General features: G+C 44.9%; 1 long non-coding RNA gene across 1 annotated transcript; it reads right to left on the reverse strand.

The window, feature by feature from the left end:
* Positions 1 to 4,556: 4,556 nt before the first annotated feature.
* Positions 4,557 to 5,582, reverse strand: LOC109738479 (uncharacterized). The gene is made up of 2 exons (XR_002226829.3): positions 5,159 to 5,582; positions 4,557 to 5,053 (listed from the first exon to the last, which is right to left on the reverse strand). It is a non-coding gene; the product is annotated as an uncharacterized lncRNA (long non-coding RNA).
* Positions 5,583 to 10,571: the final 4,989 nt, after the last annotated feature.

Here is a 10,571-nt window from a genome sequence, read left to right on the forward strand (position 1 = left end):
TTTCTCACGCTTTTCCTCTTGTTTTGGACTCTAATTTGCATGATTTGAATGAAACTAACCCCGGACTGACGCTGTTTTCAGCAGAACTACCATGGTGTTGTTTTTGTGCAGAAATAAAAGTTCTCGGAATGGAACGAAACTTTGCGAGGATTTTTTATATCAATAATAAGAATTTCTGGAGTCAAGACCCACCAGAGAGGGGCCCCTGGTTGGGCACAACCCACCAGGGCGCGCCCCCCTCTCCTGGCGCGCCCAGGTGGGTTGTACCCACTTGGTGGCCCCGCTGACGACCCCCCTGATACTATAAATTCACATTATCCCAGAAAAAACTCAGGGAAAAAGAATTATCGCGTTTCACGAGACGGAGCCGCCGCCAAGCCCTGTTCTTCCTCGGGAGGGCAAATCTGGAGTCCGTTTGGGGCTCCGGAGAGGGGGATCTTCGTTCTTCGTCATCTCGAACCAATCTCCATCGCCAATTCCATGATGCTCCCCACCGGGAGTGAGTAATTCCTTCGTAGGCTCGCCGGTCGGTCAGGAGTTGGATGAGATTCATCATGTAATCGAGTTAGTTTTGTTCGGGCTTGATCCCTAGTATCCACTACGTTCTTAGATTGATGTTCTATGACTTTGCTATGCTTAATGCTTGTCACTTTGGGCCCGGGTGCCATGAACTCAGATCTGAACCGTTTATGAATTCATCATTATATCCATGTTTTAGATCTAATCTTGCAAGTTATAGTCACCTATTACGTGTTATGATCCGGCAACCCCGGAGTGACAACAACCGGGCCCACTCCCCGTGATGACCGTAGTTTGAGGAGTTCATGTATTCACTATGTGTTAATGCTTTGTTCCGGTTCTCTATTAAAGGGAGGCCTTAATATCCCTTAGTTTCCAATATGGACCCCGCTGCCACGGGAGGGTAGGATAAAAGATGTCATGCAAGTTCTTTTAATAAAGCATGTATGACTAGTTACGGAATACATGCTACATTATATCGATGAATTGGAGCTAGTGTCGTATCGCCCTAGGTTATAACTGTCACATGATGAATATCATCCAACAAGTCACCGATCCAATGCCTACGAATTTATTTATATTGATCTTGCTGCGTTACTACTGCTATCATCACTGTTACACTTGCTACAAAATTACTGTTATCACTGTTACTGTTACCATTGCTGCTGTCACTACTATCAAAACTATCATATTACTGTGCTACTGATTACTTGCTGCAGATAATTAATCTCCAGGTGTGGTTGAATTGACAACTCAACTGCTAATACCTTCAAATATTCTTTGGCTCCCCTTGTGTCGAATCTATAAATTTGGGTTGAATACTCTACCCTCGAAAACCGTTGCGATCCCCTATACTTGTGGGTTATCAGCGATTACATCATCCACTATTGGACCCCCTTCCTCGCGTCGTCCGCTGCCCTCACCCGGCACTACAGGCGTTGGTAATTGCGTAGGCGGGGTGGTGGTGTTCATACATGCTTGCTGATGTGTGGTTATTGGTGTGGTCTCGCCTACCTCCAGACGAAGAAGATTCTTCGGCCAGAGCAGCATCCAACCCTTGCAGTTTCTAAGCCGCGGCGGGGTCTTATCGTCCTCTCGCTCGAGCCGTATTGGAGGAGGCAAATCCTCGTGCCTCGATTACACACTCGACAATGTAACGGTAAAGTGGCCAACGGGGATCGGCTGGTCGTGGAACGTGAGTTCCAAGGGCTTCGTTATCACCGCCTTTCCCACGTCCACCTTCTGGCCTTTGATCAAGTAGAGTACGGTGCACGGGGTTTCGTCAGCCTGCAAAGACATGTCTGTGGCGTAAAACATCTGAAAGGCAAAAAAACGAAATATTCTAGATATATGTTGGTGCGACATGTAATTACCATGAGGGCGTCGAGCTCAGCCAAAGACGAACGCCCGCCTAGTGCGCCAGAGACAGAGGACATGCTTCTATGAGCGGGTGCGGGTGCGGGAGCAGGCGCGGTTGCATGAGCAGGTGATGGTGCGGTTGTGATGTTGACCGAGTTGCTCCCGACAAAGCTAGGCATGGGAAAATCATCTACCGACTTGTCTGGATTTTCCTTCGTCCAGTTGATGACAACCGGGATCAAGTTAGTAGCGGAATCATATCTGTAGGCAGCTACAGCTGTAGCGACTGCCTGCTGGACCATCTCATTTTTCTCCTGAGCTGCTTTTTTGCGTCCTCGGCTTCTTTTTTTTCGAACGCAAGCTTCACCTTCTCGTCGATGTCCGCCTGACTGGACTTCTTTTTCTGCTTCTTGGCCTTCGGGCCCTCATTGTAAAAGACCTTCCACGTGGCGCCGTCTCCGGCGCCATGCACACGTCCATATTGCGACTGCTGGTCCAAAGGGAGTCCCTTCAGTTTGTTCAAGGCCCGGTTGAGAGGCGTGTCCCACTTGGGCCGTATCGATGAAGACTCGCTTTCAGCTGCAAGCCTGTGTTGCTTCTCTTGCAAAAGGAACGTGAACTGGTTACGAATGTATAGCCGACTTGATGAGAAGCTAAATGTAAGGTGTGGTAAAATAATAATTACCGGTATTCTTTACCGCGTCCCACTTGTAGCGGGCCCTAATGAAGTCACGCTCCAAGGGGGCGCTGAACTTCGTGAAAGGGTCTGGGATCCCCGCCGCTTCACGTGCCGCGTCCTCCTTATCCCATATGGGCCTTTTGCCAAGGTAGCCACGGCTTCCGAGGTGTTTGTTCCCCGTGTTCCTTTGCTAAAGCGCCTTGAATTTCTCAGCCTTAGCCTTGGCTACCTCGGTAGCGCAAGTGTCCTTGAACTTTTGGAACTCCTCCTCCGTAAGTGATGGATTTTTCTCTAGAATCTTGGACAGGGGTTCCTTAGCCTTAATAGCTCCTTTCACCCTCCCTTTCCAGGAGGCCAAATCATTGTTGAACATGCCCATGGCGTGGTTGTTAATCTTTTTCATCTTCGGATCATCCCACGGGTGTTCTATGCGGTCATCCCTGTCGGGGAACTAGAATCTCTTGTGCAGCTTCATTAGGATCAACTACGTCAAATGTTCTTTACCCCTTAAGTCATCATCGTTGATGCTCGCGCATTCCTATAGGATGCATCCGAGTTGGTTCCCGTAGCACTTATGAGGTTCATCCGACTCTAATGGCTCAAACTTGCCAGGGGCCATCTTTGTGATCACTAGTCGTCCGATGCCGAGTTTGTTAGGTTTTCGTATCCTCTGCTTCTTCTGCTTCTTGTTTTTGTTAGCGGCTTTGGCACCGGTACCTTCCCCGCCGGTCTCGGCGCCGCCATCGGTGCCGGTGTCAATGTCGGCGTCAGTACCATCATCGAGGCCGCCCTGCAAACCTTGACTGTGCTTAGCAGCCAAAAAGTCGAGGTAGTTATGTTCACCCTCATAATCCATCTCGTCTGCATCGTGGCTAGAAGGCCCGGTTTCTTTGTTGTTTGACATGTTTCCTACGATTAAGTCTCCTCGTTTAATTCTTAAACTATAATAAAATGAGTAATGACATAAAAAAGGTCTATGGTTTGACGGAATACCGTTTCATTCCCGTCGCAGCAAATCCCGGCACTAGATATGCCTACTTTCTAGCACAAGTCATGCCGAAATTCATGAGAAATTTCGGCATGACCTTTGCTAAAAAGTGGACATACCGAGCGCCTGAAATTCACCGGAACGGAAATGAATCAACATTCTGGCGAAACATAGGCCACTCGGATAATTTACCCTGCACATAACCATCATTTTCCAAATCACACATGTCCAAATTCCAAATATCACATGTCCAAATCACATGTCCACATATCACATGTCCACTTCAAATTTGCATATAACGGCAAGAAAAATATAGAACTTGAAGAAAAATGCAAGAATTCCTTTTTCTTCACAATATTTGAAACTAAATTCAGCATTTGTCAAATTTGATAGTAAATTCAGCACTTGTCAAATTTCTGCCATAATTTGAAACCTACCTAAACTTCTGTCCTAATTTCAAACCTACCTAAATTTCTTTTGTAATTTGAAACCTAGATAAATTTATGTCCTAATTTGAAGACCTAGCTAAATTTCTGTCCTAATTTGGAACTAGGGTTCATACTAATTCTATTTTTTTTAACTATGGTTCATACCACCTAACTAACTAGGGTTCATACTAATTCTGTTTTTTAAAGCAACAATTGCTTTAACTAAAAATTTAAATAGCAACAATTGCTTTAACTAAAAAATAGCAATAGTTTGAAACCTAGGGTTCATACTAACTACCACTAAAAAATAGCCACTAATCTGCCCTAGTTTTTTTTAACTAGGGTTCACACTACCTAATTAACTAGGGTTCATACTAATTCTATTTTTTTTAATAGCAAAAATTCATACTAACTAGCACTAAAAAATAGCCTAGGGTTCATACTAACTAGCACTAAAAAATAGCGGAAAACCAATTCGGCTCCCGGGTCCAGATGATCCTGAACATTACTTTGACTATATCATGTACTAAAAATGGATTTCGAGAACTTGTCAGGATGATCAGGCAATAAAGCTGACAGTTCATAAGTTAATTTTCCCACTTTTTTGCTCATGATGCGGTCACTGAATCTGGGAACAATTGACACAATGTACTCTACAAAAAATTTCGTGCTTATCTTCCTGGCCAGAAATGCGATCCCTAATTAGCACAGCCGACAGCTACGCTACTTTTATTTTTCACCTAGAACTGATGCTGGAATTGCTCACCTATTCGTCCAGCCCGGCGGTTGCAGATCCATTTTGCCTAGACTGCACGGAGCCTGCATCACAACTAGTCGGTCACCACGATCTGGCCCTTCAACAGCTTTCTGCTCTACAACATTTCCGTTGTCGCCATCGCTCTAGCAGAACGCCGACAAGGCGCCAAACACAGGCGCCACAATCGTCTGCTCTACACCGCCCCGATCTGACTAGACAAGCTGTGGGCGAAATCTCTCAGCTCAGGCTGGGCCGCCGCTGCTTCGTCTTCACGGGATCTGTTCATAGATTCCCCATCAGCGCTGCCGGCCACCACACTAAGCCTTCATCAATCGAGCCAACACTCAGACAGCATAAACATGGATGAACAAACAACAGTGGTTAGCCGCAGAGCAACCGCACCACGGTCAAGAGGAAAAAATAGTCACCTGTCCACAGGATCTATGGGGAAATCCATCGCCATGGCTAGCACCTCATATCGCCGTGCTCGATCCCTTCCCTCGCGCCGCCGCCCTGCTCCCACTAGTCATGGCTCTTCTCTGAATCCCATAGCCCCGCAAACTGGCAGCTGACCCTCATTTACTACGCGACCCGAAAGGTGCTGCTTGGGGAACGACGAGCGTCAGGCGGCAGGTCTGACCAGTGGGTCCAGGTGACAGACTGGACGGCGCGCGTGGGACAGAGATGCCCCCCTTTTTCCACCGCTAACAGCGCCTCCCACGGGCGTTGCCACCGCCCGCCTGACACCATACGTACAGCCGTATTTCCTTCTTATTTTGTTCCTGTATTTCGATTTCAATAATTGCTGGCACAGATCCTACAACTCAGTTGGACGGACCAGATAACGAGATCATCTGGACCCGGGAGCCAAAATGCCTCTCCAAAAAAATAGCCACTAATCTAGCACTAACCTAGCACTAATCTAGGGTTCATATGACACTAATATTGCACAAATTAACCTAGCTAGGGTTCATATGGCAAAGAGAGAGGGAGAGAGAGGGAGAGAGAGAGAAGAGAGCAGAGAAGAGGGGAGGGGAGAGAGCATACAGAGGGCAGAGGGGGGGGGATCGGGGGAGACGGCGGCACCGAGGTGGGTCGGAGGCGAGGCGGGGTCGGGGGAGACGGCGACGTTGAGGAGGCTGCAAGCGCCGACAAGGTTGAGGAGGAGGAGGCAGGCGCGCGACGACGTCAAGGGCAGAGACTCTGGCGGAGAGCGAGGGCAGGGCTCTGACGGCGCTCGAGGCTGGGGCGCAGCGAGGGCAGGGGCATCGGCGGCGACAAGGGGGGAGGAGAGTGGGTAATTGGGGGAGGAATAGGAGGAGGAAGCCCACGCGGGGGGTTATGTCAAAATAGCAGTAATGCGGTTTCAAAACACGCGCTATAGCTAAGGTAGCTATAGCGCGTGTTTTGAAACCGCGCTACTGCTATCTGAAGTAGCTATAGCGCGGGTTGCAGGACCGTGCTACTGCTATCACAAGTAGCTATAGTGCGTTTCTTCAACAAGCGCTACTGCTATTGTTTTCATTTTTGCTTTTTCTTTTCTTTTCCCTTTCTTTTTGCTTTCCTTTTTTTTCCTTTCTTTTTCCTTTTTTCTTCTATTTTCTTTTCCTTTTCTTTCTTTTATTTTTTTCCGAGAGCCGTAACGAAGGGAAGGTGATATAATGTATATAACTAAGGCGATATATATTGCATCATTTGACCCATAACGGTTAAGTGTGTATACAAAATAGGAACATATATATTACATCATTTGACCCATAACGGTTAAGTGTGTATACAAAATAGGACATATATATTACATCATTTGACCGGTAACGGTTTCTTAGCGTCGATGTTTTCGTTTTTGAGTGAGCTTCTTTCCCTTCTTGTTCGTTGACGAATAATTGAGCCCCTCATTGTGACTTTTCCTTTTCCATGGAGTACGATATTTCTTAGGTAATGTAGTATTGATTCTTCTTTTGATGTATGCTTCATCATCATCATCATCATCTTCCCTCATCGGGTTACCGTACTGGTCGTAGTCTTCCTCATTGGTGACTCCATCCATTCCAATGACGTTCCTTTTGCCTCTCCTCATGATAACACGGCTGGGATTGCTCGGGTCGGTTATGAAGAATCATTGTGTCAAGTGCTTAGCGTGTACCCATGGCTCGTTTTTTGCGATGGCGTTCACGGTAGCGCTCTTGGCGTCGGGTATAGACATGGTAATGAAATACCGGTTTTCTCTTTCGACATTCTTAGCCCATCTGACAGGAACATCGTCGCGCTGTGCAGTCCAGAGTAGTCTGATAACCCACAAGTATAGGGGGTCGCAACAGTTTTCGAGGGTAGAGTATTCTACCCAAATTTATAGATTCGACACAAGTGGAGCCAAAGAATATTTGAAGGTATTAGCAGCTGAGTTGTCAATTCAACCACACCTGGAGATTAATTATCTGCAGCAAAGAGATCAGTAGCACAGTAGTTTGATAGTTTTGATAATAGTAACAGTAGTAACGGTGACGGTAACAGTGATAGTAGTAATTTTGTACCAAGTGTAACAGTTACGATAGCAGTAGTAACTTAGCAAGATCAATATACGATAAATTCGTAGGCATTGGATCGGTGACTTGTTGGATGATATTCATCATGAGACAGTTATAACCTAGGGCGATACGGGACTAGCTCCAGTTCGTTAATATAATGTAGGCATGTATTCCGTAAATAGTCATACGTGCTTAAGGAAAGAACTTGCATGACATCTTTTGTCCTACCCTCCCGTAGCAGCGGGGTCCATATTGGAAACTCAGGGATATTAAGGCCTTCTTTTAATAAAGAACAGGAACAAAGCATTAACACATAGTGAATACATGAACTCCTCAAACTACGGTCATCACCGGGAGTGGTCCCGACTATTGTCACTCCGGGGTTGCCGGATCATAACACGTAGTAGGTGACTATAACTTGCAAGATCGGATCTAGAACATGGATATAATTGTGATAACATAAACGGTTCAGATCTGAGTTCATGGCACCCGGGCCCAAAGTGACAAGCATTAAGCATGGCAAAGTCATAGCAACATCAATCTTAGAACATAGTGGATACTAGGGATCAAGCCCTAACAAAACTAACTCGATTACATGATGAATCTCATCCAACTCCTCACCGACCAGCGAGCCTACGAAAGAATTACTCACTCCCGGTGGGGAGCATCATGGAATTGGCAATGGAGAAGGGTTGGTGATGACGAAGAACGAACATCCCCCTCTCTGGAGCCCCAAACGGGCTCCAGATCTGGCCTCCCGATGAAGAACAGGAGATGACGGCGGCTCCGTCTCGTGGATCGTGATAATTCTTTCTCCCTGATTTTTTTCTGGAAAAATAGGATTTCATAGCGTCGATTTCAGGGTTTGCGGGGCCACCAGGTGGGGACAACCCACCTGGGCATTCCAGGGGCACCCTGGTGGGTTGTGCCCACCCAGGTGCCCCCTCCGGTGGGTCTTGGCTCCAGAAATTCTTATTTATTGTATAAAAAATCCTCGAAAAGTTTCGTTCCATTCCGAGAACTTTTATTTTTGCACAAAAATAATACCATGGTAGTTCTGCTGAAAACAGCGTCAGTCCGGGGTTAGTTTCATTCAAATCATGCAAATTAGAGTCCAAAGCAAGAGGAAAAGCGTTAGGAAAAGTAGATACGTTGGAGACATATGAACTCCCCCAAGCTTAAACCTTTGCTTGTCCTCAAGCAATTCAGTTGATAAACTGAAAATGAAAAAGAAAAACTTTTACGAACTCTTTTGCTCTTGTTTGCATAAATAAGCTTAAACAGCACCCAAGTTTTCAGCCAACATTATAACTAACCATGCCGACAATAACTCTTAAATATTATATTAACTCATATCAATGACATAATCAGCTAGCGAGCAATAATAAGATATCTCAAATAGCAACATGTTGTCAAAACAACCGTGATATAATATGACAATAGTGGTATCTCTCTAGCCCTTTCTGAGACCGCAAAACATAAATGCAGAGCACCTCCAAAGTTCAAGCAGCGACTAAACATTGTAATTCATGGTAGAAAAGATCCAGTCATGATGCACCCAACATTAACTACACACAATGCATAAGTCATGACAGCGGTGCTCTCAGGTTCTGGCGCTTGTTTTAGAAGGTGATGACACAACATAAAAGTAAATAGATAGTCCCTTCGCAGAGGGAAGCAGTGATTTGCAGAGGTGCCAGAGCTCAAGTTTTTAAACAGAGGTAAATGATATTTTGAGACATGCACCCTTCTCATTTACTTCACGACTATCAGTTATCAATATCTTCCATGCTAAGCACTCTAGTGGCGGTTGCCAAGCGATAAAAGTAAAGGTTTTTATTCCATTGGGAGTTTTTGTTTGATTATTTGTAAGCTTTTTCTGTTTGCATTTTGGGACTGGGCATCCCTATTACCGCCCTTTTCTCGTGCGATGGCGAGTGAATAAACACTCGACCTGAGAATAACCCGCTTAGCATGGAAGATACCGACCACCTCCTGTCGTTCCATGAATGATCCAGACACACAAAAAGGATATTTATTAGAAGTTTTTAGAGGTGGCACATGCAAATTTACTTAGGACGACAGGGTAATACTGTATATAGATAGGTATGCTGGACTCATCTGGAATAACTTTGGGTTCAAGGTTTTTGACGTACAAGCAGAATTCCCACTTAGTACAGGCGAAGGCTAGCAATTAGATTGAGAAGCGGCCAGCTAGAGAGCAACAACGGTCATAAACATGCATTATGCATAAGTAACATTGGACACTAGCATGAGTAGGATATAAACACCATGAACATGAATATCATAGAGGCTATGTTGGTTTTGATTCAACTACATGCATGAACATGTGCCAAGTCAAGCCACTCGAACATTCAAAGGAGGATACCATATGATCATACTACATCACAATCATTTTAAGCAATGTTGATATCCAAGATATATCATTATCCACCCCTAGCTACTTATGCATGACATGAGAAACTATAATCTCTAATTGTCATTGCAAACATGTTTAATCATAATGGGCTGAATCATGGATACTAGGTTAAACATATTTACACAAACAGAACTAATCGAGTTCATACCCGTTTCTCTCTGCCACGGCCAGTTCATCGAATGTCGTCATTATTGCCTTTCACTTGCACGACCGAACAATGTGAAAATAATAATAATGCAAGAGTGCCGTGGACTAAGCTGAAATCTGCAAACATTTTATTCAACAGGAGAAGACAAGGTAAAATGGGCTCTTTATTAGATCAATAGTTATTCATATGAGAGCCACTCAACATTTTCATCGTGGTCTTCTCCTTGGTAAGACTCGAATAAAAAGAAAAGAAATTCAGAGAAACACACTGAAATATTTTTGGAGTTTTTGGTTTTCTAGAACAAGCAAATAAAAAGGAAAAGCAAAAAAACGAGAAAAACTATTTACACGGGACAACTCCCAACAAGCAAAAGAAGAACAAGGAAATCTTTTTGGGTTTTCTTTTTAGTGCTACTACTAAACATGCATAGAAAGTAAACTAACTACAACTATTTTTTTTGTTTTTCTAAGGTTTTTCAAACACACAAGAAGAAAGCAAGAAAATAAATCTAAGCATGGATGGTACAATGAAAAAGTGTGAACACCGATAAATGAATGAAACGTGTGAGCATGAATGTAATGTCGGTGAGAAACACGTACTCCCCCAAGCTTAGGCTTTTGGCCTAACTTGGTAATTGGTCGGTAATCTGGATAGTAGTTGGCGTGGTAGCTCACGGAGGCTCTCGGTGCGGATGCCTCGGCCTGCCGTGCTGCCTCCACTGCCGCATT

This window comes from Aegilops tauschii, chromosome 2, assembly GCF_002575655.3.
Source record: "Aegilops tauschii subsp. strangulata cultivar AL8/78 chromosome 2, Aet v6.0, whole genome shotgun sequence".
NCBI lineage: Eukaryota > Viridiplantae > Streptophyta > Magnoliopsida > Poales > Poaceae > Aegilops > Aegilops tauschii.